The sequence below is a fragment of the Physeter macrocephalus genome, chromosome 12, assembly GCF_002837175.3.
Source record: "Physeter macrocephalus isolate SW-GA chromosome 12, ASM283717v5, whole genome shotgun sequence".
Classification (NCBI taxonomy): Eukaryota; Metazoa; Chordata; class Mammalia; order Artiodactyla; family Physeteridae; genus Physeter; species Physeter macrocephalus.
The window spans coordinates 86,520,963-86,535,174 of NC_041225.1; positions in this window are offsets into that span (position 1 = coordinate 86,520,963).

A 14,212-nucleotide genomic window follows, 5' to 3' on the forward strand; every position below is an offset into this window, starting at 1 on the left:
GCACAGGCTCTAGGTGTACAGGCTTCAGTAGTTGTGGCATGTGGGCTCAGTAGTTGTGGCTCATGGGTTCAGTAGTTGTGGCTCATGGGCTCTAGAGCACAGGCTCAGTAGTTGTGGCTCACAGGCTTAGTTGCTCTGTGGCTTGTGGGATCTTCCCGGGCCAGGGCTCGAACCCGTGTTCCCTGCATTGGCAGGTGTATTCTTAACCACTGCGCCATCAGGGAAGTCCCTGTTTTTTATTTTTGAATTATAGAAATTCTTTATATATTTTGAATATTAGTCCTTTATCAAAGATATGATTTGCAAATATTTTCTCCCATTCCACTGGTTGTCTTTTCACTATGCTGATAGTGCCTTTTGATGCATAAAAGTTTTTGATTTTTATTAAGTCCAATTTATCTATTTTTTCTTCTATTACCTGTGCTTTTGGTGTCATATTCAAAAAATCATTATCAGATCAATGTCATGTAGATTTTACCCGATGCTTTCTTCTAAGAGTTTTACAGTTTTAGCTCTTACCTTTAGATCTTTGGTCCATTTTTAATTAATTTGTGTATACTGTGTAAGGTAAGGGTCCAAATTCATTCTTTTGCATGTGGATATCCAGTTTTCCCAACATCATTTGTTGAAAACACTGACATTTCCCCATTGCATAATCTTGGCATTCTGTTGAAAACCATTTGACCATATATACAAGGGTTTATTTCTGGGCTGTATATTCTATTCCATTGGTATACATGTCTGTCTTTATAGCAGTACCACACTATTTGGACTACTCTAGCTTTGTAGTAAGTTTTGCAATCACAAAGTTGTGAGACCTCCAACTTTGCTCTTCTTTTTCAGAATTGTGGACTACTCAGGGTCGTTTGTGATTTCATATACATTTTAGGATGGTATTTTCTATTGCTGCAGAAAACTTCACTGGGATTTTGATAGGGACCCATTGAGTTTATAGAACATTTTGGGTAGTGTTGACATGTTAACAATATTAAGTCCGCAACGGGAGAGGCCGCAGCAGAGGGAGGCCCGCCATACCACAAAAAAAAAAAAAATAATAATAATAATAATAATAATAAAAAAAGGCTATGGAAGCAAAGAACCCAAGTTCTTTCATTTGCCTTTGAATTTACTTTGTCTGCCAAGTCATTCAACTGAAAACCTCAAAACATCTTTATTAGTTGCTTCACATGCTATTCAGTGGGAATTATAATTACTTTTCTTTATATTATTTATCAATAAATAATCCACAGTTCTTCCACATCAATGGCTTATGTATCAGCTGAAGGATTTTCTGTGTCATATATTAATTTTAAAAAACCCTATTAATCCCATCCCTGGGGATTACTGAATCATACTGAATAATAATTTCCAGGGTTTAAAAAATAAAATGAAATCTACAGCTTGGTTTAAAATAAATCCAAGAGCAAACAAAAAAAAAAATCAAACATAAATAAATAAATAAAACTTGAAAAAGAAAAGGAAGCTAGGAGAGGTGAAACATAAACAAATGTAAAAGAAAAAGTGATCCTGAGGGCAAATGCCAATTTTGGCACTACAATAGAAAAACAAGCAAATCAACCAAAACTCAATATTTTTTTTAAAAAAAGTAAAGAGAAATAAAGTAGCATAGACTTACATCAATAGTTAAAAGATGTATATGGTCAGTTTAGACTTAAAAATGTTATCTATGTGCTGTTTAGAATGACACACATAAAACATGAAGACAGAGAGTCTGAAAGTAAAAGGATAAGAAAATATACTGTAAGCAAATACTTACATAGAAAAGATAGATAGCCAGCTATCTATAAAAGACAAATGTTAAGATGAGAAGCATTATCAAGGATAAATAGAATCACTTCATAATGAGAAAAAGTTTAATGTACTAGGAAGATACAATAATTGTTAACTTGTCTATACTTATTAGAATAGGCGTTAGACCCAGGGACAAATTCACCATTATAATGAATAATTTTAACACAGCTTACTCAAGTTCATATGGATAAAGGAAAATAAAAATCAATAATGATACATGGCATTTGAACAATTCACTATGGTAGTTTGGTTTAGTGGATATTCTCACTACAATCAGAAAATACAGGGTGCCTAGTCAACGTGGCAGACTAGGAGGATGTGGAATTCACATCTCCACAAAACTAGGGCACCTACCAGACACTGGTGGGGGACCATGGACACCTAAGGGGATGGGAGGAACCCTCAGTGACCAGGTAGGATTGGGGAGGACTGAGGGGGGAGGAGAAGTGGAGGTGGGACAGGACCACCCTGAGGGGCGGCTGGGGATAGGGAAGGGATCCCACGCCCGGAGGGGGAAAGGGAAGACCATTGGGAGGGCACAGAGGATCAAAAGGGAGTGTAGCCAGCATTTCCCCTGCTCACTTGGGCCCCCAGGAGCCTGCTGAGATCCCGGGCCTGATCCTCTGCCCACTGAGGCCCCCTCTAGCCACGCAGATCCTGAGGGAGTGGGAGGGAGGGAAGAGGGAGCAAAAGTAAAGGATGGACCTATAGGACCAAAATCCTTGAGGGGTGGCTGGGAGAGGGGAGGAGTTCCTACACCTGGCAGAACCCACCCATGGTTAGGGGTCCAGCGGTGACAGGGGAGACCCTTGGGGAGGCGGAGGAATGGAAGGTGGAGCCGCCAGTACTTTCCCTGCCCACTTGGGCACTGGGGAGCCTGTTGGGCTCCTGGGCCTAAACCTAGGCCCTTGGAGCCTTCCTCCTGTGGCACAGAGTCCAAGCCCTGCCCCTACACCACACCCAGGGCCCTAACTCTACAGGCAGCACTTAGCACTTGGAGACCCCTCTGAGACATCCTCCAACTGCGCTGGGCTTAAACTCCTCCCACTCACCCTCACCCAGGGCCTTACCTCCAAACTCCGGAACTACACACTCTGAAGGCCTCCCACTGGACATGCTGCCTCTCCCCTTCTGCACAGGTCCTAAGGCTAAGCCCTGCCCCATGCTTGAATGTTGCCCACATAGGCCCTCCCCCAAAGTCTTTTCTGGCTGTGTGGGTGCTGAGCATAGGCCCTGCCCCACCCTAAACCCCACCCCTGCCTAAGTTTCACCCCATGCCTAAGATCTGCCCCCCATACCCAAAGGCTTTTTCAGCCTTTTTTTTTTTCTTCTTCTTTTAGGTTGGGGTTCTGGTTTACCTTGTTGTTGTTGATTCATTTATATTTATATTTTTTCTAATAAATCTTTTATTTTTCTAATTATATTTTATTCTTTATACTTTGTTATTTTTCTTTTCCTTTTGGTTTTTCCTTTTTTCTTTCTTTCTTTCTTTCTTTTTCCTGTTGTGGTTTTCTTTTACCTTTTTGCAGTTGTTTCAATTACAATTTTATTTTTTCTAATATAGTTTTTATCTTTCTAATTTTATATTATTTTTAATTCTTTGTTATTGTACCGCTCCTTTTTTTCTTTTCTTTTGCCATGTTGCATGGCTTGCAGGATCTTGGTTCCCAGGCTGGGGGTTGGGCCTGAGCTCCTGTGGTGGGAGAGCTGAGTCCAGACCGCTGGACTAACAGAGAACCTCAGACCCCAGGGAATATTTATTGCAGTGAGGCCTCCTACATGTCCTGATCTCAGCACCAAACCTGGCTCTACCCAACTGCTTGCAAACTCCAGTTCTAGACACCTCAGGCCAAACAACCAGTAAGACAGGAATACATCCTCACCCATCAAAAAAAAATTGAAATGACCAAAAAAATATGTTACAGAAGAAGGAGCAAGGTAAAAACCTACAAGACTAAATAAATGAATAAGAAATAGGCAACCTACCTGAAAAAGAATTCAGAGTAATGATAGTAAAGATTATACAAAATCTTGGAAAAAGAATGGAGAAAATACAAGGAATGTTTAACAAGGACCTAGAACAACTAAAGAGCAAACAAACCGTGATGAACAACACAATAACTGAAATTTAAAATGCTCTAGAAGGAAGCAATAGCAGAATAACTGAAGCAGAAGAACAGATAAGTGAGCTGGAAGATTAAATAGTGGAAATAACTGCCACAGAGCAGAAGAAAGAAAAAAGAAAGAAAGGAATTGAAGACAGTCTCAGAGACTTCTGGGACAACATTAAAAGCACCAACGTTCAAATTATAGGGGTCCCAGAAGAAGAAGAGAAAGAGAAAGGGTCTGAGAAAATATTTGGAGGATTATAGTTAAAAACTTCCGTAACATGGGAAAGGAAAGAGCCACTCAAATCAAGGAAGTGCAGAGAGTCCCATACAGGATAAACCCTAGGAGAAACACACCAAGACACATATTAATCAAACTAACAAAAAGTAAATTCAGAGAAACAATGTTAAAAGCAGCAAGGGAGGGCTTCCCTGGTGGCGCAGTGGTTGAGAGTCTGCCTGCCGATGCAGGAGACACGGGTTCGTGCCCTGGTCTGGGAAGATCCCACATGCCGCGGAGCGGCTGGGCCCATGAGCCATGGCCACTGAGCCTGCGCGTCCAGAGCCTGTGCTCCACAACGGGAGAGGCCACAACAGTGAGAGGCCCGCGTACCGCAAAAAAAAAAGAAAAAAAGCAGCAAGGGAAACGCAAAAAATAACATACAAGGAAATCCTCATAAGGTTATCAGCTGATTCCTCAGCAAAAACTCTACAGGCCAGAAGGGAGTGACAGGATATATTTTAAGTGATGAAAGGGAAAAACCTTCAACCAAGATTACTCTACCCAGCAAGGATCTCATTCATATTTAATGGAGAAATCAAAACATTTACAGACAAGCAAAAGCTACGAGAATTCAGCAAGACAAAACCAGCTTTACAACAAATGCTAAAGGAACTTCTCTAAGTGGGAAACACAAGAAGATGCACAAAAACAAACCCATATCAATTAAGAAAATGATAATAGGAATATACATATCAATAATCACCTTGAATGTAAATGGATGAAATGCTCCAACCAAAAGACACAGACTGGCTAAGTGGATACAAAAACAAGACCCTTATATATGCTATCTACCAGAAACCCACTTCAGACCTAGGGACACATACAGACTAAAGTAAGGAGATGGAAAACAATATGCCATGCAAATGGAAATCACAAGAAAGCTGGAGTAGCAATACTCATATCAGATAAAATAGACATTAAAATAAAGATTGTTACAAGATACAAGGATGGACACTACATAATGATCAAGGGATCAATCCAAGAAAATATAACAATTATAAATATTTATGCACCCAATATGGTAGCACCTCAATACATCAGGCAAATGGTAACAGCCATAAAAGGAGAAAACGACAGTAACACAATAATAGTGGTGGACTTTAGCACCTCACTTACACTGATAGACAGATCATCCAAACAGAAAATAAATAAGGAAACACAAGCTTTAAATGACACAATAGAACAGATAGACTTAATTGATATTTTTAGGACATTGCACCCAAAAGTGGAAGAATACACTTTCTTCTCAGGTGCACATGGAACGTTCTCCAGAATAGATCACATCTTGGGTAATGAATAGCCTTAGAAAATTTAAGAAAATTGAAATCGTATCAAGTATCTTTTCCAACCACAATGCTATGAGATTAGAAATCAATTACAGGAATAAAACATAAAAAACAAAAAACATGGAGGCTAAATATTGCACTACTAAAGAACCAAGAGATCACTGAAGAAATCAAAGAAGAAATTTAAAAATATCTAGAAACAAATGACAACAAAAACACGACGATCCAAAACCTACGGGATACGGCAAAAGCAGTTATAAGAGGGAAGTTTATAGCAATTCAATCTCACCTCAAGCAACATCTCAAATAAACAATTTAACCTTACACCTAAACAACTACAAAAAGAAGAACAAAAAAACACAAAGTTAGTAGAAAGAAGAAATCCTAAAGATAAGAGCAGAAATAAATGAAATAGAAATGCAGAAAATAACAGCAAAGATCAATAAAACTAAAAGTTGGTTCTTTGAGAAGATAAACAAAATTGATAAACCTTTAGCCAGACTCATCAAGAAAAAAAGAGAGAGGACTCAAAACAATAAAATTAGAAATGAAAAAGGAGAAATTACAACCAACACCACAGAAATACAAAGGATCCTAAGAGACTACTACAAGAAACTCTGTGCCAATAAGATGAACAACCTGGAAGAAAAGGACAAATTCTTGGAAAGGTACAACTTTCCAAGACTGAACCAGGAAGAATTAGAAAATATAAATAGACCAATCACAGGTAATGAAATTGAAACTGTAATTTAAAATCTTCCAGCAAACAAAAGTCCAGGACTAGATGGCTTCACAGGTGAATTCTTTCAAACATTTAGAGAAGAGTTAACACTCTTCCAAAAAATTGCAGAGGGAGGAACACTCCCAAACTCGTTCTACAAGGCCACCATCACCCTGATACCCAAACCAGACAAAGATATCACAAAAAAAGAAAATTATAGACCAATATCACTGATGAACATAGATGCAAAAATCCTCAACAAAATACTAGCAAACAGAATCCAACAACACATTAAAAAACCACAAAACATGATCAAGAGGGATTTATGCCAGGGATGCAAGAATTCTTCAATATATGCAAAACAATCAATGTGATATACCATACTAACAAATTAAAGAATAAAAACCATATGATCATCTCAATAGATGCAGAAAATGTTTTGACAAAATTCAACACCCGTTTATGATTTAAAAAACTCTCCAAAAATGGGCATAGAGGGAACCTACCTCAACATTAAAAAAACCATATATGACAAACCCACAGCAAACATCATTCTCAATGGTAAAACTCTGAAAGCACTTCCTCTAAGATCAGGAATGAGACAAGGGTGCCCACTCTTGCCACTATTGTTCAACATAGTATTGGAAGTCCTAGCCACAGCAATCAGAGAAGAAAAAGAAATAAAAGGAATACGAATTGGAAAAGAAGAAGTAAAACTGTCACTGTTTGCTGATGACATGATCCTATACATAGAAAACCCCAAAGATGCCACCAGAAAACTACTAGAACTAATCAGGGAATTTGGTAAGGTTGCAGGATGCATAATTAATGCACAGAAATCTCTTGCATTCCTATATGCTAACAACAAAAGATCAGAAAGAGAAATTAAGGAAACAATCCCATTTACCATCGCAACAAAAACAATAAAATACCTAGGAATAAACCTACCTAAGGAAGCAAAAAATCTGTACTCAGGAAATTATAAAACATCGATGAAAGAAATCAAAGATGACATAAACAGATGGAGAGATATACCATGCTATTGGATTGGAGGAATCAACATTGTGAAAATGACAGTACTACCCAAAGCAATCTACAGGTTCAATGCAATCCCTATCAAATTACCAATGGCGTTCTTCACAGAATTAGAACAGAAAATTTTATAATTTTTATGGAAACACAAAAGACTCTGAATAGCCAAAGCAATCCTGAGAAAGAAAAACTGAGCTGGAGGAATCAGGCTCCCTGACTTCAGACTATACTACAAAGCTACAGTAATCAAGACAGTATGGTACTGGCACAAAAACAGAAACATCGATCAATGGTATAGGAAAGAAAGCCCAGAGATAAACTCACACACATATGGTCACCTAGTCTATGACAAAGGAGGCAAGAATATACAATGGAGAAAAGACAGCCTCTTCAATAAGTGGTGCTGAGAAAACTGGACACCTACAAGTGAAAGAATGAAATTAGAACACTCCCTCACTCCATACAGAAAAATAAACTCAAAATGGATTAAAGACCTACATGTAAGGCCAGACACTATAAAACTCTTAGAGGTAAACATGGACAGAACATTCTATGACATAAATCACAGCAAGATCTTTTTTGACCCACCTCCTAGAGTAATGGAAATAAAAATAAACAAATGAGACCTAATGAAACTTAAAAGCTTTTGCACAGCAAAGCAAACCATAAACAAGACGAAAAGACAACCTTCAGAATGGGAGAAAATATTTGCAAATGAAGCAATGGACAAAGAATTAATCTCCAAAATATACAAGCAGCTCATGCAGCTCAATATCACAAAAACAAATAACCCAATCCAAAAATGGGAGGAAGACCTAAATAGACATTTCTCCATAGAAGACATACAGATGGCCAAGAAGCACATGAAAAGATGCTCAGCATCACTAATCATTAGAGAAATGCAAATCAAAACCACAATGAGGTATCATCTAACACTGGTCAGAATGGCCATCATCAAAAAATCTAGAAACAATAAATGCTGGAGAGGGTGTGGAGAAAAGGGAACCCTCCTGCACTGTTGGTGGGAATGTGAATTGATACAAACCCTATGGAGAACCATATGAAGGTTCTTTAAAAAACTAAAAATAGAACTACCGTATGACCCAGCAATCCCACTCCTGGGCATATACTCTGAGAAAACCATAATTCAAAAAATACATGTACCACCATTTTCATTGCAGCACTATTTACAATAGCTAGGATATGGAAGCAACCTAAATGTCCATCAACAGATGAATGGATAAAGAAGACGTGGCACATACATAGAATGGAATATTACTCAGCCATAAAAGGGAATGAAATTGAGTTATTTGTAGTGAGGTGGAACGACCTAGAGTCTGTCATGCAGAGTGAAGTAAGTCAGAAAGAGAAAAATACCATATGCTAACGCATATATATGGAAACTAAAAAAGTGGTACTGATGAACCTAGTGGCAGGGGAGGAATAAAGATGCAAATGTAGAGAACAGACTTGAGGACACGGGATGGGGGGGAAAGGGGAAGCTGGGATGAAGTGAGAGAGTAGCAATGACATATATACACTACCAAATGTAAAACAGATAGCTAGTGGGAAGATGCTGCATAGCACAGGGAGATCAACTCGATGCTTTGTGAGGACCTAGAGGGATGGGATAGGGAGGGTGGGATGGAGGCTCAAGAGGGGGGATATGGGGATATATGTATACATATAGCTGATTCACTTTGAGGTACGGCAGAAATTGACACAATTTTGTGAAGCAATTATACTCCAATAAAGATGTGAAAAAGAGAAGAATGAAAAAAAAAGAGAGAAATCTAAGACACAATGTCTTCAAGATCAGAAGTAAATCAAGAATGTTGCTTGTCACTACTCTGTTGAACATAATCTTGAAAGTCCCAGGAAATGTGCAAGACAAAAAATGAAGTCAGAGGTGTGAGGATTGGAAAGGAAGAGATAAGACCCTCGTCACTCGTGAATAATGTGACTGTCTTTGTAGAAAGTGTAACCAAATCAACACAAGAACCACTGGAACTAGTGGGTCACAAGATAAACCTGCAGAAATCATAAGACTCCACACCAGCAATAATAAGCAGAAAGTAAGACACCGCTCACAACGGCAGCCGAAACCAGGAATTAAGTACCAAAGAGCAGATGTGCACGTGACTTTCTTGAGACTCCACGGAAGGACGCAGATGAGCAACAGAATGGAGAAAGTGCCGCAGTCAGGACAGCACAGCTGACAAAAGTCTCCAAGTTAGTGTCTGGGTCAATGTCATGCAAATCCAAATTCCAGCAGGCTTTGTTTTAGGAAACTCCTCTTAAATTGGCCTGTGGAGGAATAAAGGCCCAGGAATGGTGATGTGAATTGAAAAAGAGCAAAGAGAAATCGCTCACTCCCCCAGAATGGAGATAACCCCAAAGCCGTGGTCACTACGATAACATAAGTGACAGGCCAGCTCTGCCAACGAAGGAGCAAGGTCACCCTGAACGGGTCTGGGAACTCGTGGGCTCCAAAGGGGACCAGTGACCAATGACCAGGGTACATGTGCTGGGGACACGGCTCATCCCTGGGGAGAGAAGGCTGGTCTTTATAAAAAGCTGGCTCCAGATGGATCACAGGCATGGATGTGAAGGTGAGTGTGAGAGAATCATGCGGACGGGCCCACATGGGGAACGACTGCCCACAGGCAGCCGACAGGGAGCCCTAGGTTGTTCTGGGCATCAGAGCAACGTGTTTGGAGGGGCTGCAGTTCCCACCTACCAGGCTGATGGGGGTTGGGGTGCATTGCTGGGGGTCATGTGCATCACCATTTCAGAAAGCCAGACCTGCAGAGGGCAGACAGGAGGGTCCTCACCCCTGAGGTTTATAAAAGGCAGGGAGTTGCAGGATGCCACCACTGTGTGGAGTCTGCGGTCTGCTCCTGGAGCCACACACAGAGAGCTGTTCAGATGGCATCTTTTGCACAGCAAAGCAAACCATAAACAAGACGAAAAGACAACCTTCAGAATGGGAGAAAATATTTGCAAATGAAGCAATGGACAAAGAATTAATCTCCAAAATATACAAGCAGCTCATGCAGCTCAATATCACAAAAACAAATAACCCAATCCAAAAATGGGAGGAAGACCTAAATAGACATTTCTCCATAGAAGACATACAGATGGCCAAGAAGCACATGAAAAGATGCTCAGCATCACTAATCATTAGAGAAATGCAAATCAAAACCACAATGAGGTATCATCTAACACTGGTCAGAATGGCCATCATCAAAAAATCTAGAAACAATAAATGCTGGAGAGGGTGTGGAGAAAAGGGAACCCTCCTGCACTGTTGGTGGGAATGTGAATTGATACAAACCCTATGGAGAACCATATGAAGGTTCTTTAAAAAACTAAAAATAGAACTACCGTATGACCCAGCAATCCCACTCCTGGGCATATACTCTGAGAAAACCATAATTCAAAAAATACATGTACCACCATTTTCATTGCAGCACTATTTACAATAGCTAGGATATGGAAGCAACCTAAATGTCCATCAACAGATGAATGGATAAAGAAGACGTGGCACATACATAGAATGGAATATTACTCAGCCATAAAAGGGAATGAAATTGAGTTATTTGTAGTGAGGTGGAACGACCTAGAGTCTGTCATGCAGAGTGAAGTAAGTCAGAAAGAGAAAAATACCATATGCTAACGCATATATATGGAAACTAAAAAAGTGGTACTGATGAACCTAGTGGCAGGGGAGGAATAAAGATGCAAATGTAGAGAACAGACTTGAGGACACGGGATGGGGGGGAAAGGGGAAGCTGGGATGAAGTGAGAGAGTAGCAATGACATATATACACTACCAAATGTAAAACAGATAGCTAGTGGGAAGATGCTGCATAGCACAGGGAGATCAACTCGATGCTTTGTGAGGACCTAGAGGGATGGGATAGGGAGGGTGGGATGGAGGCTCAAGAGGGGGGATATGGGGATATATGTATACATATAGCTGATTCACTTTGAGGTACGGCAGAAATTGACACAATTTTGTGAAGCAATTATACTCCAATAAAGATGTGAAAAAGAGAAGAATGAAAAAAAAAGAGAGAAATCTAAGACACAATGTCTTCAAGATCAGAAGTAAATCAAGAATGTTGCTTGTCACTACTCTGTTGAACATAATCTTGAAAGTCCCAGGAAATGTGCAAGACAAAAAATGAAGTCAGAGGTGTGAGGATTGGAAAGGAAGAGATAAGACCCTCGTCACTCGTGAATAATGTGACTGTCTTTGTAGAAAGTGTAACCAAATCAACACAAGAACCACTGGAACTAGTCGGTCACAAGATAAACCTGCAGAAATCATAAGACTCCACACCAGCAATAATAAGCAGAAAGTAAGACACCGCTCACAATGGCAGCCGAAACCAGGAATTAAGTACCAAAGAGCAGATGTGCACGTGACTTTCTTGAGACTCCACGGAAGGACGCAGATGAGCAACAGAATGGAGAAAGTGCCGCAGTCAGGACAGCACAGCTGACAAAAGTCTCCAAGTTAGTGTCTGGGTCAATGTCATGCAAATCCAAATTCCAGCAGGCTTTGTTTTAGGAAACTCCTCTTAAATTGGCCTGTGGAGGAATAAAGGCCCAGGAATGGTGATGTGAATTGAAAAAGAGCAAAGAGAAATCGCTCACTCCCCCAGAATGGAGATAACCCCAAAGCCGTGGTCACTACGATAACATAAGTGACAGGCCAGCTCTGCCAACGAAGGAGCAAGGTCACCCTGAACGGGCCTGGGAACTCGTGGGCTCCAAAGGGGACCAGTGACCAATGACCAGGGTACATGTGCTGGGGACACGGCTCATCCCTGGGGAGAGAAGGCTGGTCTTTATAAAAAGCTGGCTCCAGATGGATCACAGGCATGGATGTGAAGGTGAGTGTGAGAGAATCATGCGGACGGGCCCACATGGGGAACGACTGCCCACAGGCAGCCGACAGGGAGCCCTAGGTTGTTCTGGGCATCAGAGCAACGTGTTTGGAGGGGCTGCAGTTCCCACCTACCAGGCTGATGGGGGTTGGGGTGCATTGCTGGGGGTCATGTGCATCACCATTTCAGAAAGCCAGACCTGCAGAGGGCAGACAGGAGGGTCCTCACCCCTGAGGTTTATAAAAGGCAGGGAGTTGCAGGATGCCACCACTGTGTGGAGTCTGCGGTCTGCTCCTGGAGCCACACACAGAGAGCTGTTCAGATGGCATTTGTGAGTAAACACACACACACACACACCTGCCCGCCCCAGCCTTTGTAGAAGGGTCTCAACTTATTCAAGGATTTTCGGAGTGGGAGCTCTGAGCCGGGGCTGGGCAGGGCTTGGGGGAGGAGGCATGTAGTGTGGACAGGTTGACAGAGCAGGGCACTGAGGACCACCAGTTACCAGACCTCCACATCAACACCCAAAACCCTCCAAGGAGGAGACCCTGCCACTGTCCCCTGGATGCAGGGACAGCTCCAGGGCATAATCAGCCTGGGCCCGAGGGGTAGCCCGCTCACCCTCTTCTGCCAGACCCTCACGCACCCCCTCTGCCAAATAAACCTCAGTGAGGTGCACACGACTGATCTTGCAGGTAAGTCACTCAAGACAGGGACTTGGCAGCCAGCACAGTAGCCCTGACAACAGGGACCCTGCAGATGTCATGACCAGTCAGCAGTGTCCCCTCTGTGGGGCTTGGCATGGGAAGGGGGTGCTGACCAGGTGCTGGCTGCAGCCCAGACACAGAGGGGAGTCGCTCCACTGCAAGCCCCCACCCCACCCCACCCCTGCTCCTGCCCCTCCCTGGAGACACTAATTCCCCCACTGGCCACCAGCAGCCCCAGCTACAAACAGGTTCTTTGAGGGGGAGGAGAATCAATCTCCTTCATATAAATGTTTAATTGGGAAAGAAAAAAGAAAGAAAGAAAGAAAGAAAATACACATACTTCTCAAGCACACATGAATAATTTACAAAGTTCACTACACACCAGGACATAAAGCAAGCTTTAACACATTTCAAAAAATTGCTATAACTTCGAACCACAATCTCTCATCACAGTGCAATTCAATGAGAACTCAATAACAAAACTATGATTATTGTAGAAACATATTTCTAAATAATGATTCAAAAAGAAATCATAATAGAAACTTAAAAATGATCATAACAGTAGAGTTCAGCTTCTAGCCAACATTTAGTAACAGTGACAAGATTTACTCTCTCACTTTACACAATTGGAAAACCAGAAAATATATATATAATAATGGTTTTTAGACATTGGAATAAGTTGCCCAGGACTTTAATAACTGAGAGAAGGGAAACAAACAAAATGGGCTCTATTATTTTACCAGCTTACTGACTTCTTATTAGAAGATATGCAAGACAGAAAACAAAGGTGAGATATAATTAAAGTCCTGAACAAAAGAAAAATCTGTCAACCTAGAATTTTTACTCAAAAAAAATATTTTCAGGAATTCCCTGGTGGTCCAGTGATTAGGACTCTGCACTTTCACTGCTGGGGCCCAGGTTCAATCCCTGGTGAAGTAACTAAGATCCTGCAAGCTATGTGACATGGCCAAAAAAAAAAAAAAAAAGGAAGAAAAAAATATTTTCAAAGCTGAAAAGAAAATAAAGAAGTTTTCAGGCAAAAGCTGAGAGAATTTATTGCCATCAGACCTGCACTATAAGAAAAGTTAAAGGAAGATCATATGGCAGAAGGAAAATGAAACCAGACAGAAAAATGGGCCCACAGAAAGAATAAAGAACACTAGAAATGTTAAAAGTCACATTTGAATCTCTTTAAAAGATGATAGACTATTTAAAGTAAAAATAATAACAATCTATTAGGCAGTTTACAAATATGTATAAGGAAAATTAATATAAAAGATGGAGAGGGAAATGAAAATATACTATTTTAAGTTTCCTACAACTATATGAAATGTTACATATTATTTTAATTAGACTATAATGTAA